Source organism: Phyllopteryx taeniolatus, chromosome 14, assembly GCF_024500385.1.
Source record: "Phyllopteryx taeniolatus isolate TA_2022b chromosome 14, UOR_Ptae_1.2, whole genome shotgun sequence".
In the NCBI taxonomy this organism is placed as follows: domain Eukaryota; kingdom Metazoa; phylum Chordata; class Actinopteri; order Syngnathiformes; family Syngnathidae; genus Phyllopteryx; species Phyllopteryx taeniolatus.
In genome coordinates, this window is record NC_084515.1 from 25,457,805 (window position 1) to 25,479,550 (window position 21,746).

The window sequence follows — 21,746 nt, forward strand, 5'->3', positions numbered from 1 at the left end:
CAACATTACCAACCCTGCTAGTATCCCTGTTTGACTCCCTTTTTCTCTGGAACTACACTCTGCAAATGAAATCAGTTTCTAGTCTGATCTCAACGTCAGCTGGCTCACTTTTCAATCTGCCAAGCATGTTGGATTTTATTTGTCATGGCAACATTTTTACATTTCAGATTTTTTTTTTCTTTGTCAGCCAATTTTAAAATCAGCCAACTAATTTCTGCTAACATCACCCAATTGTTTTGTGAAGAAAAATTTAATTCTAGGCTGTCCCTGAAAGCAAAACGAGATAGATTGACAGATAAGTGTGACATAAAGTTCACTTTTAAATGTGAAATTCATGTGACATATGACCATCTAAATCAGGGCTCTCAAACGTACGGCACGCAGACCAGAACCGGCCTGTGAGGGGGGTCCAATCCGGCCTGTGGGAATAGAACACATGAATAGCAATTGTTCAAGAAAGTAACCCTAGCTCGAAGGGAGGGGAACAACTCCATCCTCTTTCTGAAAAGTTGCCACTTTATTTTGTATGATGTGATGAGTCGGTTAAGGTCAACATTTTCAGATAGACATGGAGATTTATGTACATTTAGAATGATATCTAGATCTTAAAAAGTTGTTTTACAAAATGTACATAGAGCAGTGTATAGACCCACTGTGATCTGTAAGTAGCACATATGTACAGTAAATGAAAACACTGATTCATGGTGCTGAAATTGCATTAATTTGTGTTAAGAAAATTCTGATTGCTCATATTATTCGAAACAAGATTTCCAACAACATAATCATCAATCATTGAGAATATTTTCCAACAGTATTTGTAATTATTTGCACCAATACAGTGGGAACATTATCAATAGCTCATTACGGTATAAATATCATAGTCCAGCCTATTTGTGATCACATTGGGGTGAATGTGGCCGCTGAAGTTAAAAAAATTTGACACCCCTGATCTAAACGCAGCAACAAAGTTTTTTAATTACAATTCTTACGCTCAAGTGAAAAAATCCTTACGCTTGACGTCAATTATGCTGCACGCCAAATCCGTAAGACCCCAATGAGCATAAAACTGGCAGCGTAAGGGATCCTAGTAGTGCACTAAATATATTTAATCTACATATTTTTGTACTTGTGCATCCCATATGTTATTGTATGTTAGGGATTGGTGATAAATTTGAGTACATTTTTGCCGAACACATTTTGAATAGTGTCACTGAACTTGACTTGATTAAAGGTGGATTTAAATCAGAAATCAGATTTTTGTAAAAAGAAATCTCAGGTTTTATTTTAAGGTCATATTGGTCAACCCTACCGTGCGTGTGTGTTTCAGGTCTTGGCAACATATGAGCTGATGTTACCGGGCAGGAAGGATAGACTCCAGCAAACCCTGCCCACCTCCCCCACACCCCCCTTATACCGCTTGCCCCCCCAGCGGTGAAAGCATCTTTTGAGCGGGTGGCAGCTGTTGGCATTTCCTGTGTATTGGGTGTCGAGCGGGCGGTCAGGGCTGCTTCGTGAGGCTTCCCGCTTTTTTTCCCGGGTGCTAATATTGGGAAATGAGAGGAATGTAGGGAAATGCATACACACGCATGCACACACAAACTAACACACATATGTATGTACAGTACACACACACTCACATATGCACACACATGCTCTCACACATACATACTGAAGTGTGTGCGTGTGTGTGTGTGTGTTTGCACAAGTGAATGTGTGTATGCGTGTGTGTGCCTGTGTGTGTGTTAGTTTTGGGTCCACACCTGACCAAGTGTAGACAGCCACAAAGGCACACAAACACACACATACACACACGCACACAGTCACTCATGCGCCCTCTCACTCACATGCACCAACATGTGCACACACAGACGCACACACAGCCACATGTATACACACAAGCTCACTCACTCACACACTCTCTCAATCACAGACACACTATCATAGACACACACACTTACAATCATGCACTCACACACTCCAAATTCGCACACACTCATTCACTCATGCACGCACGCAAACACACTCACTGAAACACGCGAACACACAAACACAGGCATAAGCACAATTCTGAAGCAGCTGCTGTTGCTGCTCAAGTGATGCTTAGATCACTTTTTTTTTGCACCTCTGTTTGTGATGATGATGATGATGTGTGTGTGTGTGTGAGTGTGCGTGTGTGGGTGCAAGTGTTTGTGTGTGTGTGCACACGCATGTGTGCATATGCACGTCTTGCATAGGTCAGCAATATGGAGTGATTTGATTACTGGTGAATGCGTGACTGTCAGCACAGTGACAGTCAGCTGCAGCCATATTGGATTATAGATTGTATTTCACAGCGTTAACAACAATGACAGTTGACGAATGTCAATGTTTACGGCTGTAAATGAGTTAATGCAGTAGTGCGCTGCTAGATCAACTTGTCGTGGAAAAGTGAAAATACTGAAAAATATGAATTTGAGAATGTGAATAATATGGAAGGTTGAATCGGTTGAGAAATGTACAAACCCCAATTCCCATGACGTTGGGACATTGTGTAAAATGTAGATAAAAACAGAATACAATGATTTGCAAATCATTTTCAACCTATATTCAATTGAATACACCACAAAGACAGGATGTTTGATGTTCAAAGTGACAAACGTTATTGTTTTTTGCAAATGTTCTCGAATTTAGAATTTGATGGCGGCAACAAAAAAGCTGGGACAGGCGCAACAAAAGACTGGGAAACTTGAGAAATGCTCAAAACACCTGCTTAGAACATTTAACAGGTAAATAAAACAATAAAGTTAATCTGTTTGAAATATTTAATATTTTGTCTTTGTAGTAGGTAAAACTGCCTTTTACTATCTGAAGAACATATCTAGACTGAAGGGTTGCAATTGTCAAGCAGACCAGGAGACGCTCATCCATACTTTTATCTCAAGTAGACTTGACTATTGTAATGGTCTTCTGACTGGACTCCCTAAAAAGAACATTAAACAGCTGCAGCTCATTCAGAATGTTGCAGCTCGGGTTCTGACCAGAACAAAGAGGTCAGAGCATATTACTCCAATTCTAAAGTCTTTACACTGGCTTCCAGTCAGCTTAAGAATAGATTTTAAAGTTCTGTTACTGGTCAATAAATCACTAAATGGAATACATGAAAGAAATGCTAATGGGATATAAACCCAGTAGGGCTCCGAGATCGACAGACTCAGGTTAAATAGTGGCCCAGAGAGTCCAAAGCAAACATGGTGAAGCAGCATTTAGCTATTATGCTGCACACAAATGGAATAAGTTGCCTACAGAAGTGACGTCAGCCCCAAGTGTGAATATTTTTAATTCCAGGTTAAAAATTCTTCTTTTTTCTTATGCTTTTTATAGTATTTCCATTTTTAAATGATATTTCTTGCACTGTGCGCTGTTTTAATTGTACTTTTATTTAGTTTTTTCTTTTGTTCTCTGTTTTAAATGTTTCAAAGCTGTTTTTTTTCTTTGTTTTAAATGCTTTTAATCATGTAAAGCACATTGAGTTACATTGTGTATGAAATGCGCTATATAAATAAATTTGCTTTGCTTTGCTTAGTGTATTCAATTGAATATACGTTGGTTGAAAAGGATTTCCAAATCATTGTATTCTGTTTTTATTTACGTTTTACACAACATTCCAACTTCTTTGGAATTGAGGTTTGTATAAATTCAGCACTTAAACAATCCACAAGCTACATAAGCATGATTATAAACCAGCATACATGCTGTGTACACGTCTCTTGGACTTCCTGAGGATTAAGCCTGGCATTCATATGCTGGCAGAGGATGACTCATGACATCCTCTTCAGGACGCTAATGTTCCTCCGCACCTTCTTCTCCTCGCCATTCATCAGTCGGGTATGTAAACACAAAGCCAGTGAGCTTCCTCCTCCATATTGGCCAGCAGGACATAAAGCAGGCAGGCGGGTGGTTTATCTGAGGTGCCTCCTGCCATTTCAAAAACTTGTTTGTTATCTCCAACAATCTCCACACAAAGTTTGGACATGCCACTGACTCCTTCCTTTGGAAAAAAAAAACATGATAAAATTTTCTGCAAAAAATACATCTTGAAAGGCGGGCGTATTATGGAAAATGTACTTTTTAAATGTCTGGTATACGGTAGTCCCTCATTTATCATGGGGGTTACTTTCCAGAACCCCCTGCGATAGATACAAATCCATGAAGTAGCGACGATGTATTCAATTATTTATATATATATATATATATATATATATATATATATATATGTAAAAGCTTTATACATAATATCAATACAAAATATGCATGTGAGGTGGATATGATTTTTGTCCACTTGGAGTCGCCGTCCTCATGTTCTACACTGTAGTGTCTGTAATTTTGAATGCATGTGGTTTTCAAAGGCAGCTCTGGACCGGTAATTGAACAAAATAGCATGGTGACTGACACGAATAGAGAGTGGCTAGATCCAAGAGCAGTCGGAGGCAGATGTGTAAGGATGAATACTTTATTGATGAAAGGTAATGGCGATGGTCAGGTGGGCAGGGCGCAGGTGGAGACAGGCTTAAGCAACGAGACGTGGAAGGTTGGGTGAATTTTCAAGGACAGTGGAAGCTTCAACCGAACGGAAGTGGGATTGATGATTTTGGTAATCGGGAAAGGAGCAATGAAACAGGGAGTGAGAGTTTAAGGGATTCAGTCTGAAGTGGGAGGTCGTGAGAAGAAAGCCTGACAGATTGGCCCACCTTGTATTCGGGCGTCAGGGAGCGATGACGGTCTGCGAGCTGTTTGTTGCGTGCGGCGGACCGGGTCAATGCCGCACGGACGTCATGCCATACAGCATGGATCCGCTGGAGAGGGGACTGGACTGCGGGGACTGCCACTGCCCGCTCCTGCTCCTTGAACAATGGCGGTTGGTAACCATAGCAAGCCATGAATGGGGACATACTGGTAGCGGAACTGGTGAAGGAATTGTGGGCGTACTCAATCCACGGGAGGAATGAGCTCCAAGAGGAGGGGTTGCATGCGGCAACACATCGGAGGGCTGATTCCAGGGATTGGTTTGCCCGCTCCGTCTGGCTGTTGGTCTGCGGATGATATCTCGATGACAAGCTGGCTGCTGTGCCCACCGCTTTATAGAATTCCTTCACCACCAGGGTTGAGAACTGAGGACCTCTGTCAGAGACAATATCGATGGGAATACCGTGGAGTCTAAAGACATGCTGGACAAGGAGGCCAGTAGTTTCGAAGGCGGATGGTAGCTTGGGGAGAGGTATGTAATGGACAGATTTAGAAAAACGATCGACAATGGTGAGAATGACAGTTACCTTCAGAAGGAGGTAGACAGGTAACGAATTCCTGAGCAATATGGGACCAAGGGCGACTAGGGATAGGCAATGGATGCAGCAGCCCAGCTGGGGGCAGGTGTGAAGACTTCCCTCGGCCACAGACGGAGCAGGCTTGGACGAACTCCCGGGTGTCTTGAACAAGGCCGGGCCACCAGAAATGCTGCCGGATGAACTGAATGGTGCGGGTGATTCCAGGATGACAGGTGAGCTTGGAGGTATGAGCCCACTGAAGAGCGTCAGAGCGTGCAGAATCTGGTACGAACAGTTGGTTTGGAGGCCCAGTCTTGGGATCCGGATGAGTTTTTTGGGCCTCCTTAACCACCAGTTCGATTTGCCAAGTGGCAGCACCAACGAAGCACGAGGAAGGAAGAATGGGTTCCGGTTTGTCAGGGTTGGTGGGGGATGAGTAAAGTCGAGACAGGGCATCAGGTTTGCCTTTTTTGGAGCCAGGACGGAAGGAGAGATTGAAATTAAACCTGCTCAAAAAGAGAGCCCAGCGAACTTGTTGGGGGTTAAGGCGTTTGGCGGAGCGGAGGTAAGCGAGATTCTTGTGGTCGGTCCAAATGATAAATGGTTGTTCAGTCCCCTCCACTCTTCCAAGGCCCATATATTGGCCAGTAGCTCTCGGTTGCCGACATCGTAGTTCCTCTCGGCAGGGGACAGACGACGGGAAAAAAAGGCACAGGGGTGCAGTTTCTGGGTCGTAGGGTCCCGCTGCTAGAGGACAGCCCCTGCCCCTGTGTCCGAGGCGTCAACCTCAACCACAAACTGGATGGAGGGGTAGGGGTGGCGAAGAATGGGCGCACTGGTGAACAGGGTCTTGAGTCGGTTGAATACTTGGGATGCTGCCGGGGCCCAAGGAAAGAGGGAGCTGGCGGATGTGAGGCTAGTGAGGGGAATAGCGACCTTGCTGTAATCATGGATAAACCGACGGTAGAAATTGGCAAAACCAAAGAAACGTTGTAGTTCTTTGCGGGTGGTGGGAGTGGGCCAGTTAACGACTGCTTGGATCTTGGCAGGGTCGGGTTGTAGTTGACCTTTGGAGATGACGTAGCCCAGGAAGTGTACGGAGGAGAGGTGGAATTCGCACTTTTCAGGTTTAACATATAGCCGGTTTTCAAGGAGACGCTGAATGACTTGGTGTACAGGAGGCGGTGTTCTTCGGGGGAGCGGGAGAAAATGAGGATGTCATCAAGGTGTACAAATACGAACCGGTTGAGCATGTCACGGAGGACGTCAGTAATAAATGTCTGGAAAACTGCAGGGGTGTTGGTTAAACCGAATGGCATGACCAGATACTCAAAGTGACCGAGAGGGGTATTGAAGGCAGTCTTCCATTCGTCCCCTTCGCGGATACGGATGAGGTGGTAGGCGTTCCGTAGATCCAATTTGGTGACTACCTGGGCGTCACAGACGGGTTCAAACGAGGGGTCGATGAGGGGAAGCGGAGATTTATTCTTCACGGTGATATCATTGAGACCACGGAAGTCAATACATGGGCGGAGAGTGGTGTCTTTCTTTGCAACAAAAAAGAAGCCGGCCCCAACTGGAGAAGAAGAAGGTCGAATGAGTCCGGAAGCCAGAGAGTCATGGATATAGTCCTCCATAGCCCTCTTCTCAGGTCGGGAAAGGTTGTAGAGACGGCTGGAGGGAAGAGGGGCCCCCGGCAGCAGATTAATAGCACAGTCATATGGGTGGTGGGGGGGATAGAGAAATGGCCAGGTCTTTACGAAATACCGGAGCGAGATCATGATATTCTCCAGGGACTCCGGAGAGGTCAACAAGCATGGAAGAGGGTGGTGGTGTACCAGAAGGAGGTATAGCTGAGAGCAGGCAGTGTGAGTGGCAGTGAGGGCTCCATCCGGTGATGGCTAAGTGTGTCCAGTCTATGGTGGGGTTATGTCTTTTAAGCCTGGGAATTCCAAGGACTAATGGGGTATCAGGAGAAGGGATAACAAAAAGGGAAATGTTTTCGCGGTGATTTCCTGAAATAAGCAAGGTGAATGGCACAGTTTGGTGGGTAACAGCGGAGATGATATGGTCATTCAGGGCTGTGACCTTCTTCGGAGATGGAAGCAGTTGGAGAGGAATTTTGAGCTGGTGAATTATGGCTTCATGAATGAAATTGTCATTGGCACCGGAATCAATCAAGGCAGTGATGGGGTGTTAAGAGCCGAAACTATAATGCAAGCGGGAACGGTCATGCGAGAAGGAGAGCTTAAGGGGATGGAGGTTTGGCTCACCACGACGCTCTCAGGTTGCGGTAAGCCTGATCTTTTGGCCGGAGGGGACATGAGGAAATAAAGTGACCAGTTTGACCGCAGTAGATACACAGCCGCTGGGCGATACGACGCGGACGCTCCTGTGGATCTACCTGTGTCTTAGCAACTTGCATGGGCTCTTCAGTGGCTATGGGGAGTGACGGAAATGCGGAAGAATGTGCGGGAGGTGGGTGTGAAGCTGACGGCACAGCGCTCGGAGTGGGAGGGTTTTTGTGCTAGCGAACCCCCCTCTCTCGTGTACGCTCTCGCAGTCTGTTATCCAGACGGATCGAAAGGCCAATAAGATCCTCGAGAGAGAGGAGGGCTCGTCCCAGACTGCTAGCTCATCCTTGAGCTGCTCGGAAAGGCCATTGGAAAAAATCCCCCGAAGTGCCGCATCATCCCACCCACATTCACCCGCCAATATCCGGAACTCTATGGAATATTCCGCTGCAGAATTAGCACCCTGCGTGAGCATGAAGAGACGACGGGTGGCTTTTTTGCCCTGAACGGGGTGATCGAACACTTTACGAAGTTCATCGGAAAAGGAATTGAATGAGTGGAGTTCCTTGGAGGAGTTTAGCCATAAGGAAGTGGACCATTTAGCTGCTTTGCCGCGGAGGAGGTTAGTGACATACGCTACTTTGGATTGTTTGGTGGGATAACTGTATGGTTGAAGGTTGAAAACGAGTGAGCAATTGAGTAGACACTGGCTACATGCACCAAGGTCCCCAGAGTAGGGCTCGGGCGGTGGAACATGAGGTTCTTTATACAGGAGGCATGGTGGCGCTGAGGCTGCGGGCTCGGAAGGCGTACTTACAGGTGGAGGGTTAGCTAGCATCGTCGAAGAAAGGAGGGATACCTGTTGTGCGAGGGAGTGTAGGGATTCTGTGAGTTCTTGAAGAGTCTTTTCTCGTTTTCCTATGTGGGCTCCTTGGAGAGTGAGTGCGTTCATCAGTGCCTCCGGAGTTGCTGAGTCCATAATGGCCGAAGTATTCTGACACAAATAGAGAGGTGCTGGATCCAAGAGCAGTCAGAGGCAGATGTGAAAGGATGAATAGTTTATTGATGAAAGGTAATAGCGATGGTCTTAGGTGGGTTGCCAGGCGGTGGTGTGAACAGGTGGCAGGCAGTGGTGAGGACAGGCGGCTGGCTTGGCGGCAGGAATTATGTGCATCAGGAAGACGGGGGGGAAAACACACTGGAACAAGGAGACACAGGAGTCAAAAAGATAACGAGGAATAGGGTGACTTACGGGAGGTAAATGGGCCGTGGTACCACTGAAAGTAACTGCAATACTTCGGCGAGGATTTCCTGGAACAGGCAGGTTTATATACTGGCTGATTGGAGACAGGTACTGAAAACAGAGAAGGGAGGGGAGAGAGAGAGAGAACGCAAAGCGCCCTCCCGGCTACAATAATGGAACTGCAGGCAGTATATGACTGTGACAAAAATATGCGCTATAAAATTAGATATGTATGATTTTAAAATCAGTGATAGGGAAAAAAGTGAATCACAATATGGCGAGGGACAACTGTAATACTAGTTATGTGTCGGCAGTGCCTGCATGGCAAGTTATTCGATATCCTACTAGTATCCTAGTTAGCACACTAGGGGAATGACGCGTGAGCACTTGTAGAATGACTGTTACTAGTGACATTTTTACCACTACTGGCTTCGACTACTGTACGACATTTCTGCGCACTAGATGAACAAGTACATGTTACTAGTAAGGCAAAAGTGTATGCTACTAGTACTACTTCATAACATTATAAAATTATACTAGTTAACATCTAGCACTTCATTAGTTGTAAAAGAATCCAACTAGTGGACAGTTTTGCCTTATTAGTAACATGGAGTTGTTCTACTAGTGTGCCAAATTGTATTACTAGTGAGGAGGAGGAGTATTGAATAAATGCTCAAACGGGGAAACGGTGCAAAATAAAAAAAAACAAGTAAATCTTTGGTTATCTAACTAATTTTGAAAATGTGATTGTGAGCCAGCGCCACTGTGATGTCACAATTTGGCCACATTTACATAACCCCATCCCCATACCGATGATATAATCAGGTAGGCTGGGCGAAATACTACGGAAAAATAATCACTTTGATGCAGTGGTTTAAGCACTATCATGTCAAAGTCAAATAGTAAGCAGAACTGCAATATTAGCAGTGTCAGCAGCATTAGCTTCTGGTAACAATGTTATAATAATGTTCAATTAAGTTGGCGAAGTGAGGGGGACAGGGACCGAGCCCTAGCAGAAATAACAAAAATCTGAAAAGGTTTATACTGTAATTGCCTATGGATACTACAAGATTGAGGTAAAGCATAACATGAAGCTCCTCACCTCATTTCAACATAGTTCCTTGGCACCAAGATGCCAAAAGATGACTGGTAAGACCCAAATGAAGCTCCTCAACTGACTTTTTCACTTTGACACAGCTGTTGTTGTGCCCATTGTTCTCTCTCTAACAACCCTCTGTCCCTTCTTTTTTAATGATATTTTTTTCATTTCTTTAACAAATAACAGAGAATGAGTCCCCCCCACCCCCCCACTGAAAAAAATAAATAAATCTGTGAATAGATGAAGTCACGAATGTCCAATGGCAAATGTTTTTTTTGGCAATGTTATTTGTGGTACCAGTTTGACCCTAAAACTCATTATTTCTATTTCCATGACTTTACAAGGGAAATCTTTCCCAAATCCAAACAAACTGGAGGTTAACTCAACTTTAAACCCGTCCCTGACTTTCAAATGTTTGTGTTTGTCCCTCAGCCTGACAGATCCACATTTTAGATCCTTATGATTTAAACGTAATGTTGGGTCTAAAGGCCAAAAAGTGTTTCATAATGTCAAAAGTGCAGCGTTTCAATGCCCTGCTGACATTTACACAAGCCTAGCGTGTCCCGAGGCCTGTTGGCATGCCGACAGCGGCGGACGGGCTATATAATGACAAGCTGAAGCTTTTTGGGCCGGGCCGGGCTTGCGGTTGGCGAGGCCCCCGAGTGGGCTGCCAGCTGCCCTCTCTCTCGCCGTCCTGAGGGGAAGCCAAACGGGAACCCTGCCCCATGCAAATGGAGCGTGACGCGCGGGGGCCATCCATCTCGGCAGTGGCGGCCGGGACCAGATGAGCTGTCACGACCGCCACACGTCTGGATCATCGTCAGGTTTTATTTGCGGCGTTAAATGCGCTCGCTAAAAGTGTCAGCGGCAAATTTGTTTAAAAATAAACGTGGTGAACTTCTGAGGCCTTAAACACTGGCTGTCAGGACACATTTTCTGTTTTGCTTTCAACAACACATTCATCCTGGAGTTACATGTGACTAAATTTTGACTACTGATAGATAGATTTTGTTTCATGTTTTTGGCCAGATTATTGAGGGAGAAATTTCATGTCATATTTTCTGTTACTGAAAGAGGTGTTTTATGGTTTACTGTTCCTGAAGGTAACACCAGACATTTAAGAGTCACCCAATTGTTTTGAGAGGAAAACTACAATTTGAAACAGTCCCTGAAAGCAACACCAGATTAGATTAGATTAGATTAGATTAAAAACTATCGATAGCTAAATAGATAAAACAGTGTATAATGCGCATTCTTTCCACCCAAAAAATTTCTAAAGTAAATAGTGTGCATTATACATGGGTATACGGGTAAATGGGGGAAAAAAAACATACATTTTATAAATGTATGCCGCCATCTAGCGGTTATGAAAAAACTGTACACTTTCATTCCGAAATGCCACCGCCACGTAGTGGTTATAAAAAAGGTGTAGCCTACACTTTCATTCCAATATGACAGGGGTACATATGACTGCATATATGTACAGTTGTGCTCATAAGTTTATATACCCTGGCAGAATTTGTGAAATAGGTTTTTTTTAATTAATTCATCACTAAAATAAAAAATAATTCATTTCTTTTGTGTTATGTTTTGTTTAATGATAATGCTTTTCTGAAATTATTGACCTTTGAATTTGAATCCTATTAAAATAAAATTAAATGTGTTTCGCCTGGTCCTTTGTGTTTTCTTTAAAGAATTGTACCCATCTTACAAATTCTCCCTGGGTAATACTCATAAATATGAGCACAACTGTAGTTTCTAATTTACTAAATAATAGTAAGGCTGTGACTTTCAAAATAAGTTAATTAAAAAAAGGTTACATGTTCAAATAAAGTGCTTAACTTCAGAATAATTATTTTTTTAAAAACTAACAAAATACAGATAATACTACATTTTGATCATATGGGTAGATGTAAAATCATGCATTGTAAAAATGTATTATACATAGGTCGAAGGGTTTTCCAGAATTTTGAGGTCAACTTTGGGGGTGCGTATTATACACAAATTATGGTAGTTAGTTAGTCTCTGAGCCCTGGTGTAATGACCGGCAGCAACGCTGGGAGAATTTTCCCTCCGTTGAAATTCAGATGGCCGTGCATCATGCTACTGTGGCCACCGAAGGGTGCACCATATGCGGCCACAGCTATGCGATCCGTCGTGGTCCCCCTGGATGATTTATTTATTTTTTGGGCTCCTACTCCTTGCCCCGCGATGTCAGAGTTGGCAACTTTGAGGCTGACGGCCCTAACGCTGTGGCCTCGGATGGCTGGAACAGGGCCGTCCGCTTTGCTGCACCCTCGCTACGCACTGTGCAGGGGGGCACACCACGGCAGAAAAACTGTAGCACAAATAACACAAAACACCTTATACTTGTGGGAATATATATTTTTTTCGACTTGTAGGCATAGTTTGATAGCTAACTGCACGATGTAGTGGTAGAACTGGGCCAAGTTATTATGACTGGAGTGGCAATTACGCCGAAAGTCCACTGCATAGAATAAGGGTGCTTGGTGATTATATAGTGCGGGAGGGGCGACTCATGTTGTTCCCTGCTTGCATCAGCGCACCTCCATTTTAACCCTGCCCTAAAAATCCAGACAACGAAGATGGTGAAAAAGAGTTTAATGCTGTATCTCAACTATTCAGTAATAAATTGTTCTGTCTTTGCACATTTTCAACTCTTACCTTCAAACATATATAATGTATTTAGAAGGAGAAAAAAAACATGAAAATGACTTTACTGGGTCTTTAATGACACAGCTAAAGACTTGCGAGTCCCTATTATTTATCCATCCATTTCATCCATTCTCAACACCGCTTATCCTGGTTAGGGTCGCAGGAAGCTGGAGCCTATCCCAGCTGACTTCGGGCAAAAGGCGAACTACACCCTGAACTGGTCGCCAGTCAGTCACAGGGCACATATAGACACGGACAACCATTCGCACTCACATTCACACCGTTACTGAGTGGGAACTGAACCCACGCTGCCTGTATCAAAGTCAGGCAAGTGTACCACTACACCATCAGTGAACCTATTATTTATGTTTTTTTTTAAATATTTAACAGTGTACTTTAAAAAGAAAATTTGCCAGGCTTGCTTGTTTGTAGCTTCGATACATTGGTTAAAAAAAAAAAAAAAAAAAAAAAACATTTTGTAACTCCAAGCACGAATGTATACAAAAATAAAGACCATTTTGGACTTTTAAGTAGAAACAAATTCTGCTCTCTAACATGAGCTTTATTAAACGATTGAGCACTTTTAATATGACTAGTATTCTTTTCTATAAAGTCTGTCTTGTACTGTACATTTTTTTTGTAATTTTAATAAGCTGTCTTTCATTTTTCGGTACTTTGTTTTTAAATGCTTTTAATCATGTATAACACATTGAGTCACCTTCTGTATGAAATGCGCAATAGAAATAAATTTGCCTTGCCTTTTTAGGTTCATGTCAAGCATATATATATATATGCATATATTTATTTATTTGTTTTTGATGAATGCTTTTTTGTTGTTGGCAGCTCAATGGTGAGTGGTTAGCACATCTGCCCAACAGGTCTGAGATTCGATGTTCTGGTATCGACTCCCCCTTCTCCTGCGTGGCGAATGTATGTTCTACGGGGTTTCTCCGGGTAATCCAGTTTCCTCCCACATTTGAGTGTGAGTAGCTGTTTTGTCTTCCAATGCCCTTACATTAACTGGTGACCCCTTCAGGTTGTACCCCATCTCTTGGCCAAAATCAGCTTGGATAGGCTCCTGTGACCCTAAAAGGATAAAATTGATAGTTGAATATTCTATAAGTTTTTATTTTTTTGTTATTTTTTTGTATTTTTGCATTGATTTTTTTTTTTCATTTTTAAAATGTGCTTATTTTTTCTAGTCAATGATATTTCATCTGTCCATAGTGCCGTTTAGTGTCCCAGCAGCAATGACACAATAATTACATGGTTTAAATATCCGTCCTTTTAAAGCGATTTAATGCACCGTGTAGGCAAATCCCTGCTGGTCCAAACCTGTGCTTGCCTTTTGACAGACAGGCGAGTCCGCTTTAATTGCAGGCTAAAGGGAGCACAACATGCTGCCAAAGGGCTAAACAGGATAATGGATGATTTGGGAACAAGGTGATGACCAAGAGTTCACCCACTGTCATCCGAGCAGGAGCTGCCATGATGGTGGGACAGGTGTCATTTGTATCCCTACACCTGTTGGTCCTTTTTCATTATTCAAGCAAAGGATTGCACACTTTGTCCCTTCAGCCAATCTTGCTTTATGATGACGTATTTGGCTTAAAACCACTATGCTGGTCCCAGTAAAATCAAATATAAAAGCAGTTTCCGTCTGTCTGTGATGTGGTGGCTGTCGTGCTGATTCCTGCTGCTCCAGACAGATTGCTTTGTCGCTTTTTGAAGCGTGCTGTCATGACTTCACAACAGAAAGACGCCACACCAGGCCATCATGCAGGCTTCACCGGACTCATGTGGATTCCATGAAGATGAGATATAGGATTTTTTTTTTTTTTAACCCTTAAGAGATCCAGTGGACATTTTGCCAGTCATTTTTTTATATATAGTCTTCCCTCACTAATTACGATTCACCTTTTGCAGTCTCTCTATATTGCATTTTTAAATCGTACATATCTAGTGTTATTGGCGGCACGGTGGCCGACTGGTTAGAGCGTCAGCCTCACGGTTCTAAGGACCTGGGTTCAATCCCCGGCCCCGCCTGTGTGGAGTTTGCATGTTCTCCCCGTGCCTGCGTGGGTTTTCTCCGGGCACTCCGGTTTCCTCCCACATCCCAAAAAACATGCATGAATTGGAGACTCTAAATTGCCCGTAGGCATGACTGTGAGTGTGAATGGTTGTTTGTTCCTATGTGCCCTGCGATTGGCTGGCAACCAGTTCAGGGTGTACCCCGCCTCCTGCCCGATGACAGCTGGGATAGGCTCCAGCACGCCCACGACCCTAGTGAGGAGAAGCGGCTCAGAAAATGGATGGATGGATGGATATCTAGTGTTATTTCGCAGAAATATTGTGGGATTTTGCGGTGATAGAACGTGACTATGGCTACCCCAAGTGGAAAAAAATTAGACCTGCACCTCAAATGCATATTTTGTAATGGTGTTATCCAGTTTATAATAATGATATAGAGCAATAATAAAATAAATCTATGTTTGCCACTTCGGTGGCACGGTGGCCGACTGGTTAGCACATCCCACCTCACAGTGCTGAGTACCCGGGTTCACATCCGGTCTCGCCTGTGTGGAGTTTGCAGGTTCTCCCCGTGCCTGCATGGCTTTTCTCCCGGTACTCCGGTTTCCTCACACCAAAAACATGCTTGGTATGTTGATTGAAGACCCTAAATTGTCTATAGGTGTCAATGGTTGTTTTGTTTATACGTGCCGTGTGATTGGCCGTTGACCAGTTTGGGGTGTACCCTGCCTCTTGCCCGTAGTTAGCTGGGCTAGGTGCCAGCACGCCTGTGATCCAAGTGTGGAGAAGCAGTACAGAAAATGGATGAATCGATGGGTTGCCACTTCGCAGATTATTGTCTATTGTGGGGGGTTCTGGAATGTAACCCCTGCGATAAACCAGGGACTACCGTATACATTTTCTGCAAACAATATTCTGTTCCTTCAATGAGCCTAAAACGGCAAAGCTACACACACAAAAAAAAATTGTTCCTCAGGACAGAAAGCTGTCCCTTTGAAAGTGCAATTTTATAATACCAATTTTTATATTTGAGACACACGATTCATTTTTTTAAAGTCTTAAAATAGGTCATTTTGCCATTAAGTTTGATGAGTTACGGCTGTGTTGAATGAATATAGATTGAATTATAGAATGAATCGTCGGTTGAAAACGTTAGCATTGCCTTGTTTCTTCCTTAAATTAGTCTGAAATTGCAACGCTACAGAAAAAGCATCAAATTTGTTAAACATTTTACAAAAACTATCCCATCGAAAAGCACAAACTAATGAATATTTTTGTCAGGCTGAAGTAGTTATAATAGTAACTTTTAATAAGAGTTGTATTTTATCTAAAGTAGATATACTGGGATACGCCCTGTGATGAAGGAAACAGAATGAGTTGGAAACAGGACATACCGAAGTAGTTTTGAAAGATTGACTTGTCTACAGTGGGAACAAAGTTGACAGTTTTTGTGGTTGTTGATGACAAATGAGTTGGACTATTTCAAGAAGTTCTTGTGGGTTAAGGTAAAAAAGAGGTGCCGGATCAGCTTGATGACAAAAGAAGCTGGACGAAGCCACGTCAAAGTTTAGGCCACATAATACTCTCTTTATAACTGAGCTTCCAAAGAAGTTCTTTAATCCCAAGTGAACACATGTGTGCATCTTGTTTCTCTGTTTTCTTTCAGGGGGGAACAAAGACTCCATCAACACCTTGTGAACGAACCCTAAAAAAATACTCAGAGCAGTCAGACAGTGCCCTCTAGGGGATACACAAGAAATATCAAGTTGTGTATTATTTACATACTCAGGTCCTTTTGGTTGCTGATTTTAGGGCAGCTGATTTTAGGACAGCTTTTCCAAACTTTTGATGCTACGCAAACCTGAAAAAGTCTTTTTTTTTTTTGTCTTTGACTTAACAAGTAAAACTTTAAAGAGGAAATGCACATATTGAATGAAGCCTTTCATTATGTGAAATCTCACCCCGTGATGTTAGTCCAATGCCTACTCTTAGTAAATAACTCAATGAAGGATATAATTGTTTTCAGTTAGCTTGATTATTTGTGAAACTGAGTTATTTGGCACTGTTAAAAGCAGAAGAAGTGGAATTAAAAGTGAAAATCTCTTCAGTTGGTGTTAGTACGCTAGCATACAACTGGCTTTTTCCTTGCTTTTTCTCATGTTGATTTCAAGTACAGTGGTACCTTGAGCTGTCTCTTGCTCTATTTGCTTTGTGTTGACAGTCTAAAGTTTGAGTCACGAGTGAAAACAAATTGGAACGATTGGGGTACTGTAATGAACTCACGTGGGCAAGGAAAACAACAGTCACAGATGCACTTGCAGTCATTTATTGAAAAAAGACTTTCTTGGAAGAAAGTCGACTTGACTCGCAAGATGATGACTCTTTTTTTCATTCAATAAAAATACGATCTTTCTCCTTCAAAACATTTCCTCAAATAAATTAAACTCTTAATGTAAAATTTCATTAAATATTGTATGCACCTTTAAAAAAAAAATAAACAAAAAGAAGCCTTTTTCTTGGTCGAAAAGCGACTTTACTCATAAGATTATGACTTTTTCATTCAAAAAAAATAAAACTTCTCTTCTTCAAAAGATTTCCTGGAAAGAAAAATTCAACTCGTGACATAAAATTTGTTGTTGAAAATTATGCAACTTTATATAAAAAAAATACCTTTTCTGAGAAAATAATAAACTTTACTTCGAAGATTATGACTTTTCTGAATCAATTAAAAAATAATAATGTTTCTCAATTCTCTCTAACAGCATTTGACTTTATTCCCCTAAGATGTTATACCTTAGACTTTATAAAACCATATGCATTCTGTTTATTATGTTTTAATGCTATACAGCGCTATTTGTCTTTCTTTCTGGAACAAATTAACATTTCAGGCTGTCAGTCTATGAACCCTGCGCCACTGTGATAAACAAAGCTAATCCTCGTGCTTCTCAGTGGCCGCTGCTGTCCCCGCCAGATGTAAACAAAGTCCATTTCGGCCCAGAAGAACACAAAATGAGTCTTTAATAACACTTCGCAGAGGGCCACGCTCTCTAATTTCAAGCCTTCAATCATTCCTCCAGCCTTGGCGACCACATGAAATGATGGACATTGGAGGCACTTCTTGTCCCAGATGGTTAAAAGAGACAACAACACGCTGAGTGGAAGAGGAGGAAATCGGCATGGCGGGGCGAAATCATAGAAATGTTCAACTTTTCCTCATGTTTGGCACAAGAGGGAATCCAGCAGCCAATTACAGGACTTGACGGTGAACCTAATTTGTCTTCGGAGTTGGAGCGTGGCTTTCATCTCAGGAGGGTTTCGAAAGGCATGTCACAACCGTTCCGCTTCAAAATGGATGCTGACACTTTAATTCTGGGGTGGGACCAAAGTATTGAGATGCGTACGGGAAGTGAAAATGGGGAGTTTGGGCACAATAGAGTAGGTGACAAGTGGAGTTTGGACAAAAGAATTGGGGCAATAAGAGGAGATGAAAAATGAAAATGTGGAAATTGGACAAAAGCACTGAGACACTTACAGGAAGTTAGAAGTGAAGAATTTGTTGAATTTGGACAAAAATATTGGGACACAAACAGGAAGTGAAAATGTGCAGTTTGGAATGCTGCAGAAGTGAAAAGTGAAGAAATTGTTGACTTTCGGCAAACGTATTGGGGCACGTACAGGAAGTGACACGTGGCGAAAATGTAGACAAAAGTACTGGGATACGTCACACTTTGTTGTATATGTATTTAAAGGCGGTATGGCGTCTTAATGGTCCATATTTCAGCAACAATTTGATTGGACTGTATGTATTTTTTGCTCAAGAAAATGAAACTGGCATTCATTTCCAATAATATCAATCCATTTTGGAGCCATAAAATAACTAATTGCCTTTGGAACGCCCCTTTGTCATCACCAAAATCGATATGCCACCCGATTAAAAAAAACAAAAACAAAACCAAAAAAAAAGACATGCCACCTGTGTCTTGGTGTGACGTCAGAGGCAGAAGTGGGGGGGCGCCCACTACCCGCCCACTCTTGGGGGCGGGTAGTGGGTGCTGGCTGGAATGTGGGGAGGGTCCCCTGGTCGGTGCTGCGGGGCTGGGTGGGGCGGCCCTCTTTGTCAGTGGTTGTCTGGCCTGATGGGCCCGACCTGCAGGAGCCATGGCTCTTAATCACTCACCTAGCACACACTCACACCACTCACTGTAAATATTTTTCGCAATAGTCACACCTGGGTACACATACATATCCAGGGGTTCCTGGGGGACTTGTATGGGGTCTGGAGGGGGCGGGTGTCGGACCAAGTTTCAGTACGTCAGTGCTGCTTCCCGGTCTGTCTGCCACCCCAGGATTTTAATGCATCACACACATTTATCCCCATTTCTTTTAATGCACCACATACAAGCATCTCTGGGGGACGGTGGGTCTTGGGTGGGGAGGATTCGGCTGTATGGCACCAGTGCCTGGCAGCCCACCCTTATCGTTCCCTTCTCGGGTGTCCCTATTCGCCCTCGATTCGGTGGGGTCCTCAGCCATGGCGGTGCAGGCACAGCAATTACAGGACACTTCTGTCATTCATTGTGCATGCGAAATGGTGTCAATTGCATGTGTCCACAGGTACACACCCCTGGGTCTTTTTTGCTGGTTGTGGGACCACTCACTTATTGCGACAAATAACTAATGAATATGCTAATTGCCTGGGTATCGCCTCACTCACACGCTCGTCCTATAGACGTTTATAATTTACATAGTCACTCCCACCACACTTCAGTTGTGCATGCACGACCCTTGCAGTTGTGCATGCACGACCCTTGTCCTGCATGCTTCCTCTCCTGTCCTTGCCCTGTCCTATCTTGTCCTGTCCTTCCCTCACAGGGTGTACCACTACTGCCCCATACAACACTCATATCTCCTGTGTCCTTGTTCTAGATATATAAGGATTTACTCTTCTCATCTTGTTTAGTCTGATTCTCAATAAATATCCATTATCATACTAAGAAACCACAGTGGCACCTTAAAAAGTCGACTGTGACACAATAAAACTGTTCCGGCATAAAAGGGATACAGATCCTCCATTCTGCTTGACCTAACAGCCGAACAGGACAAAAAAGAAGAAGGAAAAAAAAAAGACTTTCCAAACACCATTTTGTTCAAGAAGATATACCTTATATTGCTATCATATATCGTTGCACTCTCATATAAAAAAAAAAGCTATCCAACGTGAACAACAGCTAGGACCCCAAAATTATGTTACATACACAAGTGAGGAAAATGTGTTTGGACACGAAGCCATTTCGCTTTTGGTGTATGTTCTGCCCTCTAACGGTGATTCTATGTCACGCTCACCATGCAAATGAACATTGCAGTGATATGCACTTGTCACTTAATTAGGAACATTTAATAAATGTGCCTATTTTTACTTGAATTGTCATTTAAAGGCTGTTTAACTACAATTCTAAAAATACATTGAAGATTACACAATTTATCTGAACCTACTTATCAGAAAAAAATACAAAATAAAATCCAATCAGAAAAAAAGAACATTTCACAGCATGGACAGGCCGCACATTAATCCGGCAGCAGGGGGCGCTACAATCTAACAAAATGACAAAACCTGACTTTTCCTTGGAGGTCAATGATGTACTTCCTTGCTCGCTATTTAAATTCGATTGCATTTCTGCGAGTCACTGACGGTGTAGTGCTACATTCGCCTTATTTTGGTGCGAGCAGCGTGGGTTTAGTTCCTACTCAGTGACGATGTGAATGTGAGTGCGAATGGTTGTCCGTGTCTATATGTGCCCCGCGACTGAGTGGCGACCAGTTCAGGGTGGAGTCCGCCTTTCGCTCAGTCAGCTGGAACAGGATCCAGAACTCCCGCGACCCTAATGAGGATCAACGGTACAGAAAAATGGATGGATGTATTTATACTGTATTAGCCTTATTAGCAATACTGATGTTATGGTGATTAGAAGTATTATTTGTTTTAGTACTACAGTACTAAATTGTATTATTTGTAGCAGATGTAAAAGTGTTGCTATTTGGGGAAAAGGAACAATGAATGTACAATTTAATTTACATGCGTATTCATCGTGCCCATTTAAAATTTTTTTTTTTTTTTTGGGGGGAGAAAAAAGTAGCAACTTTACGAGGATTGTGCCATTTTTTTAGAGGAAAAGAACAAATAAAAAGTATTTTTTATCGCAAAACTCTCTCTCTCTCTCTCGCTATATATATATATATATATATATATATATATATATATATATATATATATATATATATATATATATATATATATATATATATATATATATATAATATATATATATATATATATATATATATATATATATATATATATATATATATATATATATATATATATATATATATATATATATATATATATATATATATATATATATATATATATATATATATATATATGGTGGCACGGTGGCTGACTGGTTAGAGCGTCAGCCTCACAGTTCTGAGGTGTGGGGTTCAATCCCCGTCACCGCCTGTGTGGAGTTTGCATGTTCTCCCCGTGCCTGCATGGGTTTTCTCCGGGCACTCTGGTTTCATCCCAAAAACATGCATTAATTGGAGACTCTAAATTGCCCGTAGGCATGAGTGCGAATGGTTGTTTGTTTCAATGTGCCCTGCGATTGGCTGGCAACCAGTTCAGGGTCTACCCCGGCTCCAGCACGCCCGCGACCCTAGTGAGGAGAAGCGGCTCAGATAATGGATGGATATATATATATATATTTTTTTAAGATTATGACTTTTCTCCAAAATGTACTTTTTTTTCTTTTACAATTATATGACTTTTTTCTTCCAAAACATTAGACTCTATTCTCTAAAATGAGTTGAAGATAAGTACGTTTTTTTTTGTCTGGGAAAAATGCTTTTTCTAATAAGAGTGACTTAAAAAAACAAAAAAAAACTCTTGTAAAACTCTTTTTTTGAAAGATTAATTTTTTTCTTATAATTAAGTTTTTTTTCCTTTTTTTTTTACAAAAACAGTTTATTTTCTAAAAGTGCCATTTTATTTTTTTACGATTTTATTCCCCCGATATGACAAAAAAAAAATTTACTCGAAAGAA